Source organism: Neoarius graeffei, chromosome 27, assembly GCF_027579695.1.
Source record: "Neoarius graeffei isolate fNeoGra1 chromosome 27, fNeoGra1.pri, whole genome shotgun sequence".
Lineage (NCBI taxonomy): Eukaryota > Metazoa > Chordata > Actinopteri > Siluriformes > Ariidae > Neoarius > Neoarius graeffei.
Window position 1 is genome coordinate 23049722 of NC_083595.1, and position 27391 is coordinate 23077112.

Sequence of the window (27391 nt, forward strand, 5' to 3'; positions counted from 1 at the left end):
ATGGACCAGTAAATTGAGAGTTTTGCTTTTTGGCTCAGCTCTCTCTTTACCACCACAGACTGGTTTAGCATCCGCATCACTGCTGATGCTGCCCCGATCCATCTGTCCAACTCCCGCTCCCCCTTACCCTCACTCGTGAACAAAACCCTGAGATACTTAAACTCCTCCACTTTAGGTAGCAACTCTCCCCTGACCTGGAGTAGGCACTCCACCCCTTTCTGGCTGAGTACCATGGCCACAGACTTGGAGGGGTTGATCCTCTTCCCAGCCATTTTGCACTCAGCTGCAAACCATCCCACTGCATGCTGTAAGTCACAGATTGATGAAGCCAACAGGACCACATCATCTGCAAAAAGAAGAGATGTGATCCTGCTGCCACCAAACCAGACACCCTCCGCCCCTTGGCTGTGCCTAGAAATTCTGTCCATAAAAGTTGTGAACAGAACCGGTGACAAAGGGCAGCCCTGGCGGAGTCCAACATGCACTGGGAACGAGTCCAACTTACTACCGGCAATGCGAACCAAACTCCTGCTCTGGTCATACAGGGTCCGAATAGCCTGCAGTAGTGGGCCCTGAACCCCATACTCCCGAAGCACATCCCACAGGGCACATGATCGGACATGAGGGACATGGTTGTAAGCCTTCTCCAGGTCCACAAAACACATGTAGCCTGGTTGGGCAAACTCCCTTGCACCCTCCAGTACCCTTGCAAGGGTAAAGAGCTGGTCCAGTGTTCCACGACCAGGACGAAAACCACATTGCTCCTGCTGAATTTGAGGTTCGACTATCGACCGGATTCTCCTCTCCAGCACCCCAGCATAGGCTTTCCCAGGGAGGCTGAGAAGTGTGATCCCCTATAGTTGGAACACACTCTCCGGTTCCCCTTTTTAAAAAGGGGGACCACCACCCCAGTCTGCCAATCCAGAAGCGCTGTCCCTGACCTTCACACAATGTTGAAGAGGCATGTCAGCCAAGACAGCCCAACAACATCCAGTGCCTTCAGGAAATCAGGACGAATCTCATCCACCCCCAGAGCCCGGCCACCAAGGAGCTTTTTAACCACCTCAGCAACCTCAGCCCCTGTAATGAGTGAGTCCTCCCAAGCACCCTCAAACTCTGCATCCTCCTCATATAACATGAAGTTGGGATTGAGGAGATCCTCAAAGTATTCCTTCCACCGTCGGATGATGTCCCCAGATGAGGTCAACAGCACTCCATCCTCACTGTAAACAGTAGGGACAGAGCACTGCTTTCCCTTCCTGAGCCGCCAGACAGTTTGTCAGAATCTCTTTGAGGCCAACTGAAAGTCACTTTCCATGGCCTCACTGAACTCCTCCCACACCCAAGTTTTTGCTTCAGTGACTGCCAGAGCCACATTCCACTTGGCCCATTGGTATCTGTCAGCTGCCTCTGGAGACCCACAGGTTAACCAAGCCCAGTAGGACTCCTCCTTCAGCTTGATGGCTCCCCTCACAACAGGTGTCCACCACCGGGTTCAGGGATTACTGCCACAACAGGCACCAACAACCTTGCAGCTGCAGCTCTGCACAGCCACCTCAGCAATGGAGGTGCAGAACATGGTCCACTCAGACTCAATGTCCCCACCCTCCCCCAGGATGCAGTTGAATCTCTGCCGGATGTGGCAGGTGAAGATCCGACATACGGTAGCCTCTGCCAGACATTCCCAGCATACCCTCACTACCCTCATGCAAGTTGTCAGTTGCAGCTTCAAAACCACTCCAATCAGTACAGTCAAAATAGTCTTGCAGTTTGTGTTTTGCTTTGCTGGTCCATTTCTTCAGTTTTCATCACAGGTTTTGCAGATTTTAATTTCTACCTGTAGGTTGGGATGAGATGGACTAAGCAGTGATCAGAGAGTTCCAAAGCTGCATGGGGAACAGAGCAATATGCATTCTTTAGAGTTGTGTAGCAGTGATCCAGAATGCTATTATCCCTGGTGGGACAATTAATTTGTGATATATATTTTGGTAGTTCCAGGTTTAATTTAGCCCTGTTAAAGTCCCCAATAATTATGAAAAAATGCATCTGTGTGTTTTTGTTCCCAGCTGGCTAACTGATCAGCCAGGGTTTGTAGAGCATCATCCATGCTGGCCTGGGGTGGGATGGAAACACCAACCAGGATGAAGGAAGAAAACTTCCACGGTGAATAAAATGGCTTGCAATTTCAAAACAGTAACCTCAAATTTGGGCTGCAGTATTTATTGAGCACTGTGACATCTGTACACCAACCTTCATTTATGTAGAGGCAAATTCAGCCACCTCTCTTTTTCCCTGATAGCTCTGCTATGTGAGCTGCTCAGTATAAGTGAAAACCCAGGAGAAGTAGACCACTGTTGGGGATTGAATCACTAAGCCAGGTTTCAGGGAAACAGAGGGCAGCAGAACATACAAAGTCCTTGTTTGATCCCTTGAGAAAAGTCAGCTCATCCATTTTCTTGGACAGGGAGAGAAGGAAGATTCACCAGGTTGATTGATGGAAGCGGAGTTCTAAAATCCCACATATGGAGTTTCACAAGCGCACTGTTCCATTCACCCCTTCTGTGTCTCCTCCATATCCCATAGAGTGCCACTCCTTCAACTAAAATTTCCTTAAGAAAACTTCCCATATTCGTGAAGTTAGGTGAAAAGTTATCTGGAATGAACTGCCTGATGTTAAGTAGTCCTTCTCTGGTGTAAGCGATTGGCTTTGAATAGCTGTACAAACAGATAATAAACAAAAACAAACAAAATGCTAGAAAGTGCAGTGCCGAGGCTGCCATCCATGGTACCATGCACCTTAAAGGGATACTTTTCAAGTTTTTGGGGAGTGGGAGTGGAAAAATATGCTTGCTTTCTGCCAATGTATGTGGCCAGGTCAGGAAGGATAAGGCGAGACACAGCGGAAATGATTTTTGTGGGTATTTTATTTCCTCACTGCATTTAAAAAATGAAGCAGTGTTAACTTTATAATTTTGAGGGTTTAGCACAATTCAGTGTGAACAAAACAATATAGTGTTTTCCTCTACTTCTGTACTTAACTTCTAGCCTCAAACTATGCAATAAAGTAAACTAATTCATGAGCAAAAACTGCATTTATAAACACTTTTACATAACTCACAAATTTCCCAGAATAAAACAAATTCTCTCACTCCAGTATGTAGCCTGTGCACTTAGACAGAAGCACACACACACACACACACACCTGGACCTTAACACATTTTCTTTTCTCCCCTCTCGACCATCAAAAGCATATAAAAATACATACATTTTATGTAAACCATCATACTGCAACAATATAAGTTGATTCTGTCCATAAGCGCACTTTATCATGACTTACGCTGAGCAGCTACTCACTACATCACTTTCTCATGGTATGTAATTTCCTGATTTCCCAAACTATGGGGGAGGGGGCACAGAACATGTAGGTCATTATATATATGGGTCATTCTAGAATTCGGGATACATTTCGCATCTCTGAGATAAACCTTTTGTTATTTTCCACAAAATAAATCTTTATTGAATCAGTTTTGAACAATAATGCAAATGATGACAAACTTTCACCAATAGCAATGCTTGATGTACATTTTATACCCAATTTATCCATAAAACATTAACGAAATGTCTCCCACCCCCCACATTATTGGCTGTCTTCAACTACTGATTCATACATTCAACCTGAATAAACATGAAGTGATTCAGTCTATCAATCTGTTTTTTGGGGCTTATTCTATTAACTCTTGTAAAATCAATTGCATAGAAAGTCTATTTTCTGTATTACATGAAATTTCAATCATAAAATATACATTTTTTAATCTGTCCCCATGTTCTTGTTAACTCTGTTATAGAACTGCATAAAATCCACAGAGACTTTTAATAATATGCATGACACCTGCACCGAGAGATGTCAGTTTCTCTGATGGGAAACTTGAGAAAGACAATGAGTTATATTTCTTCTCTCATTAATTTGAACAAAATGTTGAGGATACACCAACAGTAGATTAATTATTCATCAAATATATTAGTGTGATATTGGAGTGAATCTCGCACTCATTTTTAAAAAATGGATTAAAATCCATAAAATTCAGTTTTACACATGCCATGTGGTAACTAGTTTGATGTTAGCATGTGGCGTTAAGACACAGAATGATGGAAAGTATCAAGTCTGTTATCATCAGTTCTGTTAATGGATTGCCCAGTTTAATGTTCACAGAGTTGACAATGACTAACAGAGTCAACAATAGAAATGTACCCATAATTATAGAATGGGCCATATAGGCACTGCCTGAAAGTGGAGCACCCAATGAGTGTAAAATGTGTTTGTAAGTGGTGGCCAGAGCTGTCACTCATACATGTTACGCGCAGAGCTGTCAGCCCAGAAAGCTGTATTTGTTATGCTACAGATGGTAACTGCTGTGTAACATTCCCCATGTCAAGTCAAGTTTATTTTTATAGTGCTTTTAACAATAGACATTGTCGCAAAGCAGCTTTACAGAATTTAAATTAGTTTAAACATGAGCTAATTTTATCCCTAATCTATCCCCAATGAGCAAGCCTGTGGCGACAGTGGCAAGGAAAAACTCCCTCAGACGACATGAGGAAGAAACCTCGAGAGGAACCAGACTCAAAAGGGAATCCATCCTCATTTGGGTGATAACAGACAATGTGATTATAACATTTTTTTAACAGTTTTAACACGAAGTCAGTTTCATTGATGTTATAAACTCTTCATTGATGGAAACTTGAGTGCAAAACTGTTCATGATGACTGCAGTCCTAAAGTTAGCAAGTCAACTGTAGTCCTTAGCCATAAACGTATTACTGTAAGTGTCCAGAGCATCTTCCAAGTGTGACTTTCAACTGTCCATATGGGGCAGTCCTCCACAGGAGTGATGTGATGAGACTCCAGCCAGATATAGGGCATCAGGATGGATCAGGCAGATCTGAGGAGCAGAAGAGGTCAGCATCTCGATCTCAGGATTGACATGTAACTCAGAAGGACAGATGGAGGAGGAGGGGAGCGGGGGAGAGAAAGAGAGAGAAAACACATTTTATTTTAATTTTTATTCAGAATCACCATTAGCACTTGTTATAAACAAGGCTATTCTTCCTGGTGTCCAATCATCTTGCATCACAACATCAAACAAACAAATCATACATATACATACAATACACATACACAATACATTACAACATACAATACACTACAACCAAACACACAATAGTTCACATATTTGAATCAAATACAATAAAATTCATAAATCTGTTCATTTCTAATATACATTACCACAGGTTTCTCAACACTTTCCATATTACCTTTTCTCCAATTCAAATAATAAAAAACATAAACAACAACACCAAAAGAAAGAAGTAAGTCTGAGAGTGACCCGAGGATGCAGACACCCAGCCCCAAGCATGTGCCCCCCTACACCCCCCAACAGCGGAGGGTCCCTTGTAGAGTGGCACCGGTGAACATGCGCCCGACACCCGCACCCCTACACACACCCCACTCCCACTCCTCACTTCCAAGAGCATAAATCATAATACAAACTTCATAAAACAATAAACAATACCATCTATTTTTTATCATACTGTAGCAAGAGTTCTAGGTGGGTAGAGCACAGAAGCACGGCAGGCCAGAACTGAGTTCTCAAAAACCCGTTTATTTTAGCTTTTCAGCCTTAACTATACATACACACACACACACAAGTCTCCAGGTTGGGGAGTAGCTCCCCCCCTCCGCTCTCCCTCTCCTCTTATAGGGTGCGGTCACTGGGGAAGACACACAAACACAGGTTAATTCCCGTCAGGTGCAGTGATTCCACCACTTACCTTCCCTGACTCCGCCCTCCATTCACAGACCGACGCTTGACCACACCCCCACTGCCACATACCCCCACCGCCCGACTCAGGCCGGGCGGCTGTCCGGCCTGCAGCCGACTCCCCCCCCCCCCGATGGGAGAGGAAGTCCGCCACAACCATCTGCGCCCCCGGCCTGTAGCCTTTACCTCAGAGAAAGCCCGCTGGCATTGCTCCATCCACTGGACCAGATCTGGTGCCCCCTTTTTAGTGAGATCAGTCAGCAGGCTGGTGACATCCGAATAATCAGGTATAAACCTATGATAGTAGCCAGCCAGCCCCAGGAACTGCCTCACCCCCTTTTTGGTCTTGGGCCTCAGGCAGACCGCAATCGCTGCTGTCTTATTGATTTGGGGACGCACCTGCCCATTGCCCAAGTGGAAGCCCAGATACCGTACTTCCACCCACCCAATCGCACACTTCTTTGGGTTGGCTGTGAGCCCTGCTCGTCTCAGCAACCCCAGGAAGGCCCTCAGGTGTTTTAGGTGCCCTAACCCTAACCCTACTATAAATAATAATGTCTAAGTATGTGGCCGCATAGGTGGCGTGGGGGCGGAGGACCCTATCCATAAGCTGCTGGAACGTAGCGGGCGCCCCAAACAGCCCAAACGGAAGTGTGACGGACTGGTGTAAGCCAAATGGTGTGGAAAAGGTTGTTTTCTCTCGGGATAGTGGAGTCAAGGGGATCTGCCAATATCCCTTTGTCAAATCCAGTGTCGAATAAAAACAAGCCGTGCCTAGTCGATCGAGCAACTCGTCAATACGAGGTATTGGGTATGCATCAAATTTAGACACCGCATTTACTTTTCTATAGTCCACACAGAACCGAACCGACCCATCAGCCTTGGGAACCAAGACCACCGGACTGCTCCAGTCACTGTGGGACTCCTCAACAATGCCCATTTCGAGCATGGCCTCGAGTTCTTCCCGAACCACCTCTTTCTTGTGTTCGGGCAGTCTGTAAGGGCGGCTGTGCACTACCACCCCCGGGTCATCTCAATGTGGTGTTCTATGAGGTGGGTGTGGCCAGGCAGGGGCGAGAACACATCAGAAAATTCTGTTTGCAACCGGGCGACCTCCGCGAGCTGGGTCGGGGAGAGGTGGGCTCCACAGGGGACCGGAGCAGTGGTTGATGCCGATTTTCCCTTTTGAACCTCCGGCCCCAGCTCTGCCTTCTCTGGAACCACCAACACCAGTGCCACGGGGACCTCCTCACTCCAACATTTTAACAGATTGAGGTGGTATTCCTGTAATGCCCCACCCCTGTCTGTCCGCCTCACCTCATAGTCGACATCCCCGACTCACCGTGTGACCTCAAAGGGTCCTTGCCACCTGGCGATTAATTTAGAGCTCGACGTGGGCAATAACACAAGTACTTTGTCTCCTGGTGTGAATTCCCTGTTGTACAGGCGGATTTGACGTTCTTGAGCCTGCCGCAAATTCTCCTGGGTTAGGTGTGTGAGTGTGTGGAGTTTTGCGCGCAGGTCAATAACGTATTGAATTTCATTTTTGCATGGGGAAGGTCCCTCCTTCCAATTTTCCCGCAGCACATCTAGAATGCCATGTGGCTTACGCCCATATAATAATTCGAACGGGGAGAACCCCGTGGAGGCTTGTGGGACCTCTCGCACTGCGAAAAGCAGGGGTTCGAGCCATTTATCCCAGTTATGTGCGTCCTCGCTTACAAATTTTTTAATTATGCTTTTGAGGGTGCGATTAAACCGTTCGACTAAGCCATCCATTTGTGGGTGATAAACGCTGGTGCGGATCGGCTTGATTCCCAGAAACCCATACAGTTTGCGCAGTGTGAGTGACATGAACGTAGTGCCTTGATCAGTCAGAATCTCTTTGGGGATTCCGACTCAGGAGATGACGTGGAAGAGCGCTTCCACAATACTATGTGCAGAGATATTGCGAAGCAGCACTGCTTCCGGATATCGCGTTGCATAGTCCACCAGAACTAAAATAAAGCGATACCCTCGTGTTGACCGATCTAATGGCCCGACGAGATCCATCCCAATTCTTTCGAACGGGGTCTTGATTAATGGTAAAGGGTGCAAAGGCGCTTTTGGGATGGCCGCTGGATTTACTAACTGGCATTTACGGCATGCCGTACACCACCTACGGACATCACCACGAATCCCTGGCCAATAGAACCGGGCCATTATTCAGGCTAGTGTCTTATCCTGCCCTCAGTGTCCAGCCATGGGATTAAAGAGCCTGGAATACCAATTCCCGGCGGCTCTTTGGGATCAAAAGTTGAGTTATTTGTTCCTTAGTTTGAGTGTCTTGCGTCACTCGGTATAACCTATCCTTAATAATGGAAAAATAGGGGAAGGACGGGGTGGCATTTGGCTGGAGTGTTTGACCATCAATTACTCTCACTTGGTCAAACGCATGCCGCAGAGACTCATCTCGTGATTGCTCTAACGGAAAATCTGCGAGGGATTCCCTGAGAGAGGGAGGAGGAGCCGGCAGCTCCTCGCTCTGACATGGTGATGATGTAGATGGCTCTGTGACAGCTGCTCCTGCCAAAGCCACTCCGGGACCTCCCCCTGCTAAACTACGGCAGAACCCACTCTTCACTGTGTCATTAAATCCCGAAATCCCGGCCAATCAGTCCCCAAAATTATAGAGTGGGTGAGGCGAAGATTAACCGCCACCTGAACTCTAAATTTCTCCCCTCGAAACAGAATGTGGACCGACACCAAAGGGTAGTTGTGAACATCCCTGTGCACACACAACACCTTCACCAATTGTGCTCTCCCCAATGCCTCATTTTGCACCAGGCTTGGGTGGATTGAGGTCCGATTACAGCCAGAGTCCACCAAAGCCTGATACGTATCCCCCTGGATGCTCACCGGTATGCGATATGCTCTGGCCCAATCGAGGGCGGTTCCTGGCACGTTGGGGATCCGGACCACAGCGCCCACCTCCATCACCGAGCACTGATGCTGGAGGTGCCCCGGCTCCCCGTAGCGCCAGCAAACCGGCCCAGGCTCTCTCTCTGCACCGGTGTTCCGGATATCACTCACCTGAGGGGGGGAAGACACAGACACGGAAGTAGGAAATGGTAGGACACTGCGGGTGCGGCGGGCCAGCTGGGATGAAGCCGGCCCCCACCTCCGCGGTGGGGGATTGGGGCGAGGGAGAGGAACAGAAGGGGAGAGGGAGGGAGAGGGGAGGGGAAAAGGGGAGACATGCTGTCCTGCCATTGGAATGGCCGCCATATGGTCCTCCGCCAGCTCAATGGCCTGATCCAGTGATGCCGGGCGATGGCACTGGACCCACTCTGCGGTTCCTTCTGGAAGTCGAGCAACGAACTGCTCCAGCGCCACCAGATCGATGATTTCCTCGGCGTCATGGTTGTCGGCCCACAGCCACCGGTGGCAGGCGTCCCGGAGTTGCTGGCCAAACGCGAACGGCCGGCCGACCTCCTCCAGGCGCAGCGAGTGGAAGCGCTGCCGCTGCTGCTCTGGAGTGCAACCCACGAGCTGGAGGATGGCCCTGCGGAGGTCCACGTAGATCAGCCAGCTGTTTGCGGGGAGCTGTAGCGCGGCCAGCTGCACCTCGCCCGTGAGCAAGGGGAGGAGGCGCGCCACGCGCTGTTCCATTGGCCAACCCCATGCCTCTGCTGCCTGCTCAAAGAGATTGAGGGAGGCCTCGGGGTCATCATGCAGGCCCATCTTCATTAGGGTGAGGTGGGAAGGGCCCGCGGCGGTGGAGGTGGTGGACCCCGCCGACATGAGTAGGTGCCGGAACGCCTGGCGATCTGCCTGCTGCGCCAGCACCAGGGCCTCAAACCTTTGCTCCTTTTCTTCCCGGAGGGCGACCAGAGCCTGGTGCTGGCTCTGTTTGGCCATGCCGAGGGCATGGATCAGGTCCTTGAAGGGGGAGGACTCCATGGGGCTGTTCTCTCCTGTGCTCTCCCGGGTTTCGGCACCACTGTAGCAAGTGTTCTAGGTGGGTGGAGCACAGAAGCACGGCAGGCCAGAACTGAGTTCTCAAAAACCCATTTATTTTAGCTTTTCAGCCTTAACTACACACACACACACACACACACACACACACACACACACAAGTCTCCAGGTTGGGGAGTAGCTCCCTTCCTCCGCTCTCCCTCTCCTCTTATAGGGTGCGGTCACTGGGGAAGACACACAAATACAGGTTAATTCCCGTCAGGTGCAGTGATTCTGCCACTTACCTTCCCTGACTCCGCCCTCCATTCACAGACTGAATTCACAGGCCACACATACTCAGTGATATTTTGGACTTCCCACAACAAAATCATAATTCATGAAATCCTACAAGGTATTGTTTTATCAACATCTTAAATTTTTCCCTAGTATTCTCATGCACAATATACACTGGCAATGAGTTCCACCTCTCCATCGCTCTATATATGACCATCTTCAGAATACTACATGTATTGGCTCTAGGCAATATAAACCTTCCATCAGTTGCATATTGTGTTTGATATTCATGTTGAACAAAATTAGGCAGTAACCTTTTATACAATATTCTTGGGGACTTTGTTAACATAATGTTTCTCAAGGCAAGGCAAGTTTATTTATGGTATATAGCGCATTTCATACACAGTGGCAATTCAATGTGCTTTACAGAGGTAAAGGCAAAACAGTAAACAATAGAAAATAAAATTACATAAAATAAAGGGGGAAGAAGAGAGAAAAAATAAGAATTAAACAATAGTAGAAATAAAATAATAACATGAAGTAAAAGTTCAGTAAAAAAGCAGAATAAAATAGAATAAAAGTTAAGTAAAGTTTAAAGCATGCAAAGACTGTAAAAGTTAAGTAAAGTTTAAAACATGTAAAAATGATATTTATCAGTTAGCAGAAAGCATCTGAAAACAGCTTGGTCTTTAATCTAGATATGAAGCTGCCAACAGCAGGAGCATTTTTGATGTCCTCTGGGAGTTGGTTCCATAGCTGTACTGCATAGTAGCTAAAAGCTGCTTCACCACACTTTGTTTTAACAACAGGCTTTACCAGTAATTTTGCTGCTGCGATCTGGTAGATCTGATTGGGTTAGGCAGCTGCAACATATCAGAGAGGTAATTGGGCTCTGTACCATTTAGAGATTTGTACACCAGCAGAAATGCTTTAAAGTCAATTCTGTAGCTTACTGGAAGCCAGTGAAGGGACCTTAGAATTGGAGTAATGTGCTCTGTTCTTTTTGTTCGTGTGAGAACCCTAGCCGCTGCATTTTGAATCACCTGAAGTCATTTGATGGTCTTTTTTGGCAGGCCTGTGAAAGGCCATTGCAGTAGTCAACCCTACTAGAGATGAAGGCATGTATAAGTTTTTCCAGATCATTTTTTGACATAAGTCCTCTTAGTTTGGAAATGTTTTTTAGGTGATAAAATGCCAATTTAGTGATTGTTTTCATGTGTCAATGAAAACACCAAGATTTTTAACCATATATTTTGTTTTAATCCCCTTTGTGTCAAGAATAGTGGTAATCCTGAGTCTTTCATCAAAAAGGTTAACAGAACATAATAAGACCTCTGTCTTACAGTTAACCATCTCAATTGATTATGCATGTGCTTCACGTTGGTTCTGTAAGAACAATGTAATGCACAACGTGCTGCTTTATTTTGAACAACTTGCAGTTTTCTCATATCTTTCATAGAAGCACTAGACCATATTACAAAACAATAATCTAACTGTGACATCACTAAAGCATTTAGAACCTGTTTGATAACTTCTGGTGGCATACCTTTTGAAATTCTTCTTACAACCGACACTCCCCTTCCCATTTTCCTTACAATTTTATCAATATGGTTAAACCATGATAAAGTATGATTAATAGTAATGCCCAGAAGTTTAGTCTCTTGTACTTGTTCAACAGAAATATCATTTACCAGTAAATTCAATTTTGGTTCAGCTTTTAATTGATACCTAGATCCTATTAATATTGCCTTTGTTTTGGTCACATTAAGCACAAGTTTATTACTGGTTACCCACTCTACCACTAATTGTAGTTCTTTCTGTAATATATCATTAACAATATCAGCTGATTCTGCCGCTGCATATATTGTTGAATCATCCACATACATAGAAATTTGAGCTTTACTCAGCACCAAGGGAAGATCATTAATGAAAAGCAAACAATAAAGGCCCTAAACAGCTCCCCTGTGGTACTCCACAGTCAACAGGACTAACTTTAGAAAAACTACCATTCAAGTAAACAGTCTGCCCTCTATCTCTTAAGTAACTCTCCATCCATTTTAATGCAGAAGGAGTGAAAGCATAATGTTTAAGTTTATCCAATAACAAAAAATGATCAATAATATCAAACGCTGCACTGAAATCCAGTAAAACAGCACCCACCAATTTTCCACCATCCATGTTACATTGCCAGTCATCAATCATTTGTGTTAAAGCCATACATGTACTATGGCCGGGCCTATAGGCATGTTGATAGTCTGTGTTTAAATTATATACATCAAAATATCTTTGTATTTGTTCAAAAATAATTCTCTCCATCATCTTTCCTAATACTGGTAACAAACTTATAGGATGACTGTGCCCGAAAAAGGACCAGATGGATTTTTTTTAAGTGGAATAATTTTTGCTATCTTCCATGCCTTAGGGCAAATACATTTTTCAATACTCAGATTGATAATATGACAGACAGGAACTGAAATCACACTGGCAGCTAAACTGAGAAATTTAACATCCAAGTTATCCACCCCTGGTGACCTTTCCTTACATTTTTTTATTAAACACTCAACATCCTTAACAGAAACCTTTGCTATTTTAAATTCACAGTTCTTATTATTCATCACTAACTCTTTAATTCTTGTTATAGAAGAATCAATACCTGTCTGTTGCATATTACTCCTCAAATTATTTATCTTTGAAGAGAAATAATCATTAAAATAACTAGCAATATGAACTGGTTTAGTCAACCATTTTCCATCCACTTCCAAATGGGAAGGGCAGGATTTTGGCTGTCTTCCCATCATTTCATTTACAACATACCACATCTTCTTTTTATCATTTCTCACATCTCTAATTTTATTTTGATAAAACAAGTGTTTTTTTTCTTTTTATTTAAAGCTGTAACATAATTTCTTAACTTCTTATAAATTTGCCAATCAGACTCAAAACTAGATATAATCGCTGCTTTTTTTGCTTCATCTCTCTGTTTCATCAGTTCCCTCAACTCTGTATCTAACCAGGGCGATTTCAAATTTCTGACTGTCTGCTTTCTAATTGGAGTATGCTTTTCAATTACTGTACCTTTAAAACTAATGTATTAAATATGTCCAGTGCATCATCAAGATCATCCTTTTCAAGAACATATTGCCAGCTTATTTTTTTTAATATCAAGTATAAATGCATCTTCACTGAATGTTCTCACTGATCTCCTGAACACTATTTTCGGTCCTGATTTTGGAACCTTTGCATCTCTAACAATTACAATTAAATTGTGGTCAGAACACCCCACTTTTGCTGAAACCATTTTAGAACATAAACAACTTAAATTAGTGAAAATATGATCAATACAAGTATCACTTTTATGACCATCTTTCCTTATACATATTCTCGTTGGCCTTTCCACCATTTGGATTAAATTACATGTATTCGTTACTGATTGAAGCTTCTCTTTCAGTGGACAGTTAGATGAATTCCAATCAATATTTAAATATCCTAAACAATAAACTTCATTACCAAGATCGCATACTTTGTCTAGCATGTCACAGAGCTGATCCAATTACTCCAATAACTTTGCACTCGGCGGCCTATAGACACATCCGACTAGCAGAGGTTTTAAATAAGGTAAATTAATTTGCAACCATATCACTTCAATATCCACAACCATTAAATCATATCTTATTTTTGTTGGAATTTGATTCTGAACGTATACTGCTACCCCCCCCCCCCCGTGAGTTTCTATCCCTTCTAAAAATATTGTACCCCTGTATAGCCAATACCTCGTCATTAAATGTATCATCTAAATGAGTTTCTGACAATGCTAATAAATGTATTCCAAAAGATAATATTTCTGATACTTCAGTGACTTTATGTCTCAGGCTAACAACACAGGTTGTTAGGTATGCCCAATGTCACCTGATGAAGTAAGAACAGTATATATTTTGTGCTGAGTGCAAGCAGGGACTCCGGCAAAATTAATTAAGACAGCATAACTAAAAGGGGAGAGCCAGAAGGTAACACAATAGCAAAATTGCTATTTTTTATAAAGCAAATTAAAAATAAGCACTGGATAAAAACCCATCTATCTCATGTAAATAAAGATACCTATTTTTGTTGTCAGGTGGTCAAGTGTTTCTGAGATACATTGCCTTATACTTAAAATAGGGTTCCCTGTGGTTGTTCACATACATTGTTCATACAGATATCGTACATTTGGCAAAGCCATCAAAAATCAGGTCAATGCATTATCGTATTATCTTATGTATGGAGCTCTGCTCATGCGGGGAGAACAACACATCATGCTTTTTAACCATTTAAACTTTTAATGTTGTGGAACATCTGCAATTCAAGCTGTAGTAAGCCCCTGATGTGGGTGGAGTACTGAAGCACAGCAGGCGGGAGATGATGTTCACACACCACTTTACTTCTTGTACTTTTGTTGCTTTTCAGCTTCACTTGCTCGTTTGCTGATCACACACACAGACACGTGCACGCACACACACACACACACACACACACACACACACACACACACACACACACACACACACACGTACACACACACACACATTCTGGTCAGGAGTGATCCCCTCTCTTCACTCTCTCCCTCCTTTTCTATCTACCATATACCCCTACTGCCACATACCCCCACTGCCCAACTCAGGCCAGGGAGCCGTCTGGCCTGCAGCGGACCCCCCCCAATGGGACAGGAAGTCTGCCACTACCATCTGCACCCCTGGTCTGTGGACCACCTCAAATTTGAATGGCTGGAGGGTGAGATACCAATAGGTGATCGGTGCATTGACATCCTTCATGCAGTGAAGCCACTGGAGGGGCATGTGGTCCAAACAGAGGGTGAAAGGGCACCCCAGCAGGTAGTATCAGAGGATGAGGACCACCCACTTGATGGTCAGGCACTCCTTCTCAATGGTGCTGTACTTACTTTCACGGATCAAGAGCTTGCGACTGATGTACAGCACTGGATGTTCCTCACCTTCCTTCTTCTGGAACAAAACAGCCACCAGCCCTCTGTCCGATGCATCTATCTGCAAAATAAAGGGGAGAGAGAAGTCAGAGGAGTGTAGAAGTGGCCCCCCACACAGTGCAGCCTGTTGGCACTGCTCTTTCCACTGGATCAGCTCTGGTGCTCCCTTTTTAGCGAGCTCAGTCAGCAGGCTGGTGATGTCCAAATAATTAGTTATGTACCTGTGATAGTAGCCAGCCAGCCCCAGGAACTGTCTCACTCCCTTTTTGGTCTTGGGCCTCGGCCAGGCGGCAATCACTGCAATCTTGTCAATTTGGAGATACACCTGCCCATGACCCAAGTGGAAACCCAGATACCATATTTCCACCCACCCACTCACATACTTTTTAGGGTTAACTGTGAGACCCACACACCTCAATAACTCTAGGATGGCCCTAAGTTGTTTGAGGTGCTGCGGCCAATCATTGCTGTAAATAATAATGTCATCTAGGTAAACCGCCGCATAGGTGGCGTGGGGGTGGAGGATCTTGACCAGCTGCTGGAACATAGTGGGTGCCCCAAATAACCCGAAAGGAAGCATGACAAATTGGTGAAATCCAAACGGTGTGGAAAAGGCCATTTTCTCTCGGGATAGTGGAGTCAAGGGGATCTGCCAGTATCCCTTCATCAAGTCCAGTGTCAAATAAAAGTGAGCAACACCTAATCAATCGAGCAACTCATCAATGTGTGAAATTCAGACACTGTGTTGACTTTTCTGTAGTCCATACAGAACTGGACTGACCCATCAGTCTTTGGAACCAAGACCACTGAGCTGCTCCAGTCACTGTGTGACTCCTCAATTAAGCCCATTTTGAGCATGGCCTTGAGTTCATCCCAAACCACCTTTTTTGTGTTTGGGTAAGCAGTAATGGTGGCTACACACTACCACTCCTGGGGGCATTTCAATGTGGTGTTCTATGAGGTGGGTGCAGCTGGAAAGGGCTGAGAACACATCAGAAAATTCCTTTTGCAACCTGGCAACCTCTGTGAGTTGGGCTGGTGAGAGGTGGTCTCCACAAGGGACCGAAGCAGTTTGAGTCATTACTTTCATTTTTACTTCTGGCCCCAGCTCCACCTTCTCCGGAACTACCGATGCCAATGCCACAGGGATCCCCTCATTCCAACATTTTAACAGGTTGAGATGGTATATTTGCAGTGCCCCACCCCTATCTGTTAGCCTCACCTCATAGTCAACATCCCTGAGTCACCATGTGACCTCGAAGGGCCCTTGCCACTTGGTGACTAATTTGGAGCTCGACGTAAGCAATAACATGAGTACTTTGTCTCCTGGGGTGAACTCTTTAAGGCGCATGCACCTGTTGTATAGCTGGGTTTGACTTTCTTGTGCCTGCTGTAAATTCTCCTGGGTTAAGTGCACAAGAGTGTGGAGCTTTGCATGCAGGTTGAGAACATATTGAATTTAGTTTTTACTAGATGAAGGTCCCTCCTCCCAATTTTCCCACAGCACATCCAAAATGCCATGAGGCTTACGCCCATATAACAATTCAAATGGTGAAAATCCTGTGGAGGCTTGCGGGACCTCTCGTTCTGCGAATAACAGGGGCCCAAGCCACTTATCCCAGTTATGTGCATCTTCACTTACAAATTTCCGAATTAAATTTTTAAGTGTCTGATTGAATTGTTCCACTAAGCCATCTGTTTGTGGGTGATACATGCTGGTGCAGATAGATTTAATTCCCAATAACACATACAGTTTGCGCAGTGTGTGTGACATAAACATAGTGCCTTGGTCAGTCAGGATTTCTTTCGGAATCCTGACCTGGGAGATAACACCTGGGAGTGCCTGAGGGAGAGGGTGCAAAGGCATTTTTGGAGTGGCTGTGGGATTTACTAATTGGCATTTGCGGTATGCCACACACCACTGATGGACATCTCTGTGAATCCCTGACTAATAGAACTGGGCCATTATTCAGACTAGTGTTTTATCCTGTCCTAAGTGTCTGGCTATTGGATTAAACTGAGCCATGTGGAATACAAGTTCCCTATGGCTCTTTGGGATTAACAATTGGGTTAACTGTTCGCTGGTTTGAGTGTCCTGCATCACTTGGTACAGCCTATCCTTAATAACAGCAAAATACAGGAAGGAAGGTGTCGCATTTGGCTAGAGAGATTGGCCATCGATTACTCTCACTTGGTCAAATGCATGATGCAGAGCCTCATCTTGCGACTGCTCTAACTGGAAATCCTCGAGGAAATCCCCAACAGAGAGAGGAGGGGCGAGCTGCTCCTCACTCCTCGTATTGCCCTGATGCGGTGCTGATGTAGGTGGCTCTGTGACAGCCTCCCCAGTCAATGCCACACCGGGATCCCCCTGTGACATATTATAGCAGGACCCACCCCCTACTATATGCTCCATTAAGCCTCTAAACCCTGGCCAATTAGTCCCCAGAATCAGAGGGTGGGCGAGAACTGGGTTAACCATCACCTTTATGCTATGCTTTTCTCCCCGAAATAGAATGTGGATGGACACCTAATGGATAATTGTGAACATCCCCATGCACACACAGAACCTTCACCACTTGTGCTCTCCCCAATGCTCACCAGGCTTTGGTGGATTGAGGTCTGATTACAGCCAGAATCCACCAATGCATGATATGTATCCCCTTGAACACTCACCGGTATATAAGCTCTGGCCCAATCGAGGGTTGTCTCTGGTGCGTCAGGGATCCAGACCACAGCTCCCACCTCCATTGCAGAACATTGACCCTGGAGATGCCCGGGCTCCCTGCAGCACCAGCATTATGGGCATCACTCACTGGGGGGGAGAAGACACATACACAGAAGGGAAAGACAGGAGTACACCATGGGTGTGGCGGGCCGGCTGGGCAGGAGCCGGCCCCCGCCTCCATGGTGGAGGACTGGGGTGGGGACAGGAAGAGGAGAGGGGAAGGAGAAGGAGAGAGAAAAAGAGAAGAGGCAACATGTCTGCCAACTCGATGGCAATAATCCAGTGATGCTGGGTGATGACACTGTACCCATTCTGCTGTTCCTTCTGGAAGTCGTGCAATGAACTGCTCCAGTGTACCCAGGTCAATGATCCCCTAGGTGTCGTGGTCATCCGCCCTCAGCCACCGCTGGCAGGCATCCTGGAACTGTTGGCCAAACACGAATGGCCAGCTGACCTCCTCCAATGCCAGTGTCTGGAAGCACTGGTGGTATTGTTCTGGGGAGCGGCCGGCATGCTGCAGGATAGCTCGCTTCGGGTCTGCATAGATGAGCAGGCTGTTGGCAGGGAGCTACTCTCCAGTCAGTAGCAGAATTAGGCATGCTACATGCTGCTCAACTGGCCACCCCCATGCTTCGGCTGCTTGCTCAAAGAACAATATAAAGGCTTCCCGATTGCTGTGCAACCCCATCTTTGTGAGGGTGACATGGGGAGGGTCCGCTGCAGTGGCGGTCGAGCACCCTGTTGACGCGAGCAGGTGCTAGAACACCTGGCGATCTTCCTGCTGGACCAGCAGCAAGGCTTCAAAGTGTTGTTCTTGCTCCTTTTGGAGGGTGATCAGTGCTTGGTGCTGGTTGTGTTGGGTGGTAGCGAGGGTATGGATCAGGTCCTTGAATGGGGAGGACGCCATGCGTGGTTCCCTTCAGTATTCCCGGATTTTGGCACCACTGTAGTAAGCCCCTGATGTGGGTGGAGTACTGAAGCACGGCAGGTGGGAAATGACGTTCACACACCACTTTATTTCTTGTACTTTTGTTGCTTTTCAGCTTCAGTCACTCGTTTACTGCTCACGCACAAAGACACACACATGTGCTGGATGGAAGCGATCCCCTCTCTTCGCACTCTCCTTCTTTTTCTATCCTCCACCATCACTGCAACAAACATACACACACACACACAACATTAATCGACAACAGGTGTATTGACTTTGCCACTCACCTTCCTCGGCCCTGCCCTCCATTCACAAACCAATGTTTGGCCATGCCCCCACTGCCACACAAGCTAGTCCCTGTTATCATTTACATTATAGCAGCTATAAATGTTTCCTCACCAGACTTTTCTCCCTCTTAAAGTACATTCATTTTCTGTAATGGTCATGGTTGATCCAGAGTGTTTCCCAGGAATGCTGGATCTAAGGTGGTAATACACCCTGGACAGGATGCCAGTCCATCACAGGGTGCCATTCAGACACATTCAGACACAATTTAATATATTACAATATATCACCTACCTTCAGGTTTTTGGGAGGTGGGAAGAAACCGGAGAACCCAGAAAACCCATGCAGACATGGGGAGAACATGTGAAAGTCTGCACAGAGAGTAATCCAAGCTCAGGGTTGAACTAGGAACCCTGGATCTGTTCTGCAGTTATACCACTTCTGCACTGAGTGTTACAGATAAGCTGTAATCAATCCCAACTGACTTTGGATGAAAGGCAGGGAACACCCTGTACAGACCACCAGTCTATCAACAAACTAACACAGAGATTGGGTAACACTTGTGGTAACAGGATATTGGGTCTCTACTATGGTTCTATTAAGGGGGCCTATAAGTCTACTGCAGGTCCTCCTGTTGGATTCTCTGACAATAATGTGGTATGTTTGCTCCCCACATACATAACTATGCTGCATAGGGACAAGGTGCAGACATGTGAACTCCAGGTGTGGAATGAGGATAGTACTTTTACTCTTCAGGGGTGCTTTAACTGTACAGATTTGTCCATCTTTCAGAAATCATCTAACAGTATTGATGAACTGACAGATGTAGTATGCAGCTATATTTCTATATCTGTGTGGATAGTGTGATCCCAAAAATAGTTGTTTCCTATCTTAATAACAAGCCTTGGATCCCCAAGGAACTGAAAAATCTGCTTCAGGGGGAAAAAAAGGCTATTTTTAAAAGTGGAGACAAAATTGCTTATGCTGGAATTCGTAATTTGGGCTGAAATTGCAAAGACAAAACTCAAATATAAGGCTAAAATTGAATCCAAATTCAATGAGTCTGACCTTAGACCTGTCTGGAATGACATGCAATTGATGAAGTCTGAATAAAGGCAGTAAAACTGTCTTTTTAAATGGTTTCACTCCAAATGTGCAGCAGTCAAATTTATTTTATACCAGTAGATTGCATTGCATTCAAAAGCTGAAACATGCAGGCGTTACAGATCATGGGCGATTGCTCTAAGACAACGAGGGAGGCTCAGCCTCCTCTAAAAATGACGAACATTGTGTAGGATGAATTGCGCTAGGCTTATGTTATAGCCGACCTTATAACATTGCTATTTCAGATCCAGAATCATAGAAATATATGTGCTCAACCCAACTACAGTGCGAAATCATTCCGTTATAACTTTCCCCAGTTCGCCTAATGTGTGCGTGAGTTGTTCCCCCTCGACAGCACGATGCAGCCCAGCCTCAGTGGACTTCAATGGCATTTGGGAGCTATGCGCTTTTCAATCTCAAAATGCAAGATGATTATTGGACAAATACTGCGAAAACGCCTGCCCACGGAGTCTCACGGACTCCCAGCCTCAGTGGACTTCAATGGCATTCGGGAGCTATGTGCTTTTCAATCTCAAAATGCAAGACGGTTATTGGACAAATACTGCGAAAATGCCCACCCACGGACTCCGAGCCTCACAGTGGGAGGGACATGGCAGTTTCCGCGAGGAGACTGGTGATTGGTGAAAGCGGCCGGATATTTTCTTTGATTGACAGCTCATTTCAAATATAGACAGGCAGCGGTGAATTTCAGTTCAGTCCCATGCGGATTCGCTAGTGCTGTGGTGTATTGTAAGAGATCAGCTTACATTTCGATTTCATTCATTACATACGGTTTCTACCAGCTTTTTTAGTTTGTATATATTTTCATTGTAAATAAAGTGTAACTATAGTGTTGTCAAGTTTGCTATCTTAGTTCCAGAAATTTAGTTTATTTGAGTGACTGAACTTGAACTTGAGGGGGCTAGTCAGCTAGCAAGAAAGCTGCGCACGGATGCCAAGCATTGCTGATTTAATTTTGGCGAAGCCATTTGCCAGTCTTCCTTTCGAGGAAAAAATTAAAATTAAAGAGCAGGGTAGACCAATGCCTCAAACTGACTTGGTGAAAAAGGTAGGGAATAATACTCGTTCCTTTCAGCTCTCCTGGTACGAGAAAGTGAATTGGCTAACAGCAAGTGACCCACATCAACAACAGTAAATAGGCTACTTTAGTAATATGTCATGGATGGACCAAAAATATAGAATCTATTTAAAATGTTTATGCTGAGTATATTATATTGGAATATATATTTTTCTGGATATGAATTAAACACAGCTACAATTTGGAAAACATTTTTAAACAAAAACACAGCCGAGAACATTTCACACTACAGACCTGGATTAAAAGTGAAGGGTTATCAAAATTGTCAATAAAACATTTCTCAGTCAAAATAAGTAAAATATAGGGAAAGTGTGTTTGAATGAAATGTGTGGCACCGAGCTCTATGTTTGGCTCCCCAAGGTTAGTGCTTGTGCCTATTCCGGAACACTCTGCTGTTATTGCTGAGGTTCCTGACAAAGAGCTGCTTTCAATAATGATCAATTTTTAAACAACATGCCACAATTTTAAAATATAAAATATTAAAATATACACCCCCCCCCCCCCCCCCCCCCCCCCCCGGGCGGCACGGTGGTGTAGTGGTTAGCGCTGTCACCTCACAGCAAGAAGGTCCGGGTTCGAGCCCCGTGAGGGCCTTTCTGTGTTGAGTTTGCATGTTCTCCCCGTGTCCGCGTGGGTTTCCTCCGGGTGCTCCGGTTTCCCCCACAGTCCAAAGACATGCAGTTAGGCTAATTGGTGGCTCTAAATTGACCGTAGGTGTGAATGTGAGTGTGAATGATTGTCTGTGTCTATGTGTCAGCCCTGTGATGACCTGGCGACTTGTCCAGGGTGTACCCCGCCTTTCGCCCATAGTCAGCTGGGATAGGCTCCCGCTTGCCTGCGACCCTGTAGAACAGGATAAAGCGGCTAGAGATAATGAGATGAGATGAGACCCCCCCCCCAACACCACCATCATGTATATTGGACAGTAGGCTAATGGGCCAAAAGAACCTGTTATTTCACAGTTTGTGACCCTGCCAACAATCAGCCAGATCAGAGGCAAGAGTATGGGCAAAATTGATGTGTTTTTTCTTTTAAAATCTGGAAATATCGTAACCGACCAGCCTCCCCTGTTTGAAAGACTACCAGCCGCCACTGATATAGATCCATATAATTTACCCACAGATGCATTTATTTATTAGGCACACTGCTCTCTCTCTCTCTCTCTCTCTCTCTCTGTATGTGTATGTGTGTGTATGTCAGGTACGAGGTAGATGGATGTAAGTGCAGAAGTAATCAGTTTAATAATAACAGTGAACAAACACACACAAAAGGCAAACAGTCCAAATCAGCAGGCTAAATTCCAAAATGTGAAACAGGCAAAAGGGTCAGGCGAGGCACAAACAGGACATCAGAGGCAAAGTGAGAACTAGAATGAGAAACAGGCACAGGAATCAGGAAACAGGAAATCAGACACATGGGTAGAAAGGTTCAGTAATGTGTACTGATGTATTCTAATACTTTCCAAAGATGGCGCATCAGCACAGTCCTTAAACAGGTGCACACAGCTCCTTAATTGAGCTCAGGTGTGCATCGTTAATAGCGTGCGTGCTGGAGTCCGCTTGACATGTGCCTTCAGGTGCACGCACCACAGTGCACAGGATTGACAGACACCCCCCCCCCAAATCCATCATATTTGGCTCCGGTGGGGGTTCGGGCTCAGGCTCAGGACAAGACTTGGACTCCTGACTTGGAGTGGGCTTGAGCTCGGGACTTGACTTGGGCTCTGGGTCAGAATCATGCTCAGACTCAGGACTTAACTTGGGTCCTGGACTTGGTTCGGATCCAGGACTGAAAGTGGACTCAAGCTCCAGGCTGGATTTAAGCTCTGGAGATGACTTGAGTTTTGGCTGGACTCTGGGTCAAGCTCAGGAGATGACTCAGGCTGGGGTTCTGGAACTGGCTTGGACACAGGGCTGGGCTCAAGCTCTGGAGATGATTTGAGCTTTGGGCTGGACTCTGGCTCCAGCTCAGGAGATGACTCAGGCTTAGTGCTAACTCTGGATTGGACTCAGGCATGGACTCGAGCTCTGTCAGCACATTGCTATGGTCCTGGCCAAGTGGCGGGATGACGATGTCTTCATAGCTGGGCAGCGGTGGGACGATGACATTTTTATAGCTGGGCGGCGGCAGGACGACGATGTCTTCATAGCTGGGCAGCGGCAGAACGACAACACCACCTTCATAGCCAGCTGAGGCAGAGGTCGCGCCATCATCCTCTGACACAGGTTCTGGAACAGGCCCAGGCTCTGGCACTGGCCTTGACTCTGGCATATGCACTGGAGCTGGCACAGGCTCCGACTCTGGTGTTGGCTCTGATGCAATAGCTGACACGGGTACTGGCTCTGGAGTAGACACTAATGCAGACTCTGACACTGGAGCTGACTCCAACACTGGTGCTGGCATGGGTTCTGGAGTAGACACTGGCACGGGCTCTGATGCTGGCTCTGGCACTGGAGCTGACTCTGACACTGGTGCTGGCACTGGTTCTGGAGTAGACATTGGTGCTGACTCTGACTTCGACTCTGGCACTGGTTCTGGAGCAGACGCTGGTGCCGGCTCTGGAACAGATGCTGGTGCTGGCACTGGAACAGACACTGGCACCGGCTCTGACACTGGCACTGGAGCTGGCTCTAGTTTGAGCATGGGTTCTGTTACAAGCTCTGGTTCAGGCATTGATTCAGGTGCTGGCTCTGATACAGGCTGTGGAATTGGATCTGGACTGATGGCCTTTAGGAGGTTCTCTAGGGCAGCAGCCTCCTCTGCTGCTGCTGTGTCAGCCTCAGGCATGATAGCCACTTCCCAAAATTTTTTTTATGGGAGTTCTTCTCTAAGGATTCATAAATAAACCAGAACATTACCTGAACATCCTGTGAGCTCTGAAGGCATGGGTGCTCTAATCTCATGAGGTACTCAGCCCAGTCAGCCAGGAAATCATGAATGTAACCTAGATGGGTTCTGGAGGCTTGGGTTCCTCAAGGTCTGCATAGAAGATGCCACACTGGATGCTGAATCCACATGGGTGATACTCTCCATCGTAGGGTGTGGGAGGGTAAACACCAGTATGCTGGTGGAAAAACGAGGCTAGAGGCTGAGATACAAAATTCCGGAAGTAGTGTGGCATGGAAACCTTCTGCTACATCCATTGTATGGCAAAGTATTCTGTCAGGTACGAGGTAGACGGATGTAAGTGCAGAAGTAATCAGTTTAATAATAACAGTGAACAAATACACACAAAGGCAAACAGTCCAAATCGGCAGGCTAAATTCCAAGACGTGAGCAAGGCAAAAAGGTCAGGTGAGGCGCAAACAGGATATCAGAGGCAAAGCAAGAACTAGAGCAAGAAATGGGCACAGGAATCAGGAAATCAGACACAGGTAGAAAGGCTCGGTAATGCGTACTGATGCATCGTAATACCTCGCAAAGATGGTGCATCAGCACAATCCTTAAATAGGTGCGCATATCTCCTTAATTGAGTTCAGGTATGCATCATTAATGGCGCGTGTGCTGGAGTCCGCTCGACGCGCACGCAGCCCGGTGCGCGCCTTCAGGTGCACGGGCCACAGCGTGCAGGACTGACAGTGTGTGTGTGTGTGTGTGTGTGTGTGTGTGTGTGAGTGTGTGTGTGTTCACTGCTTCAGATGCATTTATTCCAGAGGAGTAATTTGCTGTTTGAGTGTACATGTAACAAATAAAGGCTTCTTCTTTTTAATTTACCCACAAATGTATTCATTCCACTTGAAAAGTGTATGACAAACCAGATACCAGATTTGGCATACTACATCATCCTGAAGTATTTAGTATTTGGGACTTCTAAATACAACGGAGATGCTAAAGGCTTACAAAAGTACAGATACCAATCAATATTTTGAGGCAGGTTTCATGCATGCGGGAATCCGTCCATCCATCCATTATCTGTAGCCACTTATCCTGTCCTACAGGGTCGCAGGCAAGCTGGAGCCTATCCCAGCTAACTATGGGCAAGAGGCAGGGTACGCCCTGGACAAGTCGCCAGGTCATTGCAGGACTGACACATAGACACAGACAACCATTCACACCTACAGTCAATTTAGAGCCACCAGTTAGCCTAACCTGCATGCCTTTGGACTGTGGGGGAAACCAGAGCACCTGGAGGAAACCCATGTGGCGAGCATGCAAACTCCACACAGAAAAGCCCCTGTCGGCCACTGGGCTCGAACCCAGAACCTTCTTGCTGTGAGGCAACAGTGCTAACTACTACACCACTGTGCCACCCTGACTATACGAGTACTAAAGACAATAGGCGCTTTGTGAAATTTGCTGATGATAGTCATTGTGAGTCTTTTAAATAATGATGAGATCAGGGGCATTGCTAGACATAAAGCTCTACTGGGGCACACTTGCCCCAGTATTTTTCACTTAGGCTTAAGTAGTCATTTCCCTTTGTAATTTACTTAGTTATTTTTAAAATCCACATCAACAACTACACACAGTGACGCGACCTGGCACCCTGCCACTAATCCCTTGCAAAATCCTTTGCCCTGTTGTGTTTTTGGTGTGTCTGGCTAAGTTTTGCCTGAGCTAAAGTCTCAGCTCTAATAGTAACGTTTCACCACTGATCTCCGGTGTATTTAGAAGTCCCAAATACTAAATGGTTCAGGATGTCATAGTATCCCAAATCCAGTAGCTGATTTGCTATACACTTTTCAAGTGGAATAAATACATCTGTGGATAAATTAAGAAGAAGGAGACTCAAGCACAGCAAAATTCCTCCTCTGCATTTAATCCATCTGAAGTAGTGGACATGCATGTGCACCCACACCGAAAGAGAGAGAGAGAGAGAGAGAGAGCAGTGTATGGAATATATGAATATGTTTTTGGGTAAAATATATGGATCTGTGATGCCTGCATGTTTCAGCTTTTAAATGTAACACGATCTGCTGGTATAATATAAAATTGTAATCATTTCAGAAAGATTGTACTGACTGTAGTGCTCTTGATTTTCATTATTAATTGTTGCAGCTGTTTCTTTGTTTGCCCAGCAGTATGGTGGATGCTGCATGATAAACAAAAACCTGTAACATCAGTGAAAGTCCTCGATAGTAAGTGTGTCACCAGTAAGGCCCCACAAATATTCATTTGCTTGGACCATCACTTTTTAAGTTTAGTCTTCCTTGCCTCTAGCTGCTGTTGTAGAATGCTTCGAAGAAATACAAGGTGTGCCAGAGCTTTTTTTATTCCTGTGGCCATTAAGCAGCTTAATTTACTTGGCTAACTTGTTTCTTTTATGTGTAGCTTGCTAGATAGTTTTGGATTTTTAATTTTACATATCCGGATTATTATTATTTTATCTGTTGTCACTGTATGGTTCAGTGTGGTAGGAGTACCTTTGTTTATGTGTATTGTGGAATATGTTTGTTTATAATTCCTTATGTTTTTATACCTCCTTATGTTTTTAATGTATATTGATGTGTCTTGATGCCTGCTGCAGACTAAATTTCCTTCGGGATAATAATAAAGTTGAAAGAGAGACAGACAGTTATTCACACTCACGGACAGTTTAGAGTAGCTAGTTGACCTAATCTGCATGTCTTTGGACTATGAAAGGAAACAGGAGCACCCAGAGAAAACCCAGACAGGCAGTGTTGGGCACGATACTTTCAAAAAGTAATTAGTTATAGTTACTAGTTACTTTTCCCAAAAAGTAACTGAGTTAGTAACGGAGTTACTTTGTCATAAAAGTAACTAATTACCAGGGAAAGTAATTATTCCGTTACATTTTGTGTTACCCCTCCCCCCCAAAAAAAAAAAAATCAAATTCAATTAGTGTAATCATAATAAAAGTGAATGTTAAATGTGTTTAATGACTGAAATTGACACTTAACAGAACCAATTAATAACGTTATCTACACTATATTAATATTTTTGTGGGATAATGTGAGATAAGACATCTATCAAATTTAATATATTTTTGTAGTTATTAAAATTGTTATGTTACTAATTACTGGCCACTGACGAGGACAAATGCTTTGTTCCTCGACATAATGTGCATTGCATGTAGACATTTTTGCCTTTTATTTCAAGTAATGAAAAGTCCTGGCTGTATTTCCAATGTGAAAGCGCAGTGTTGGGCTGACCGCTCGCCATCGCTGTGTCTTCTGATTGAAAGTGTGCGCAGTAGTGCAGTAGGCGGAGCCTACCTACGTATGCTGTCCAAATCTACTCTGATTGGCTTACTATGCCGTTGT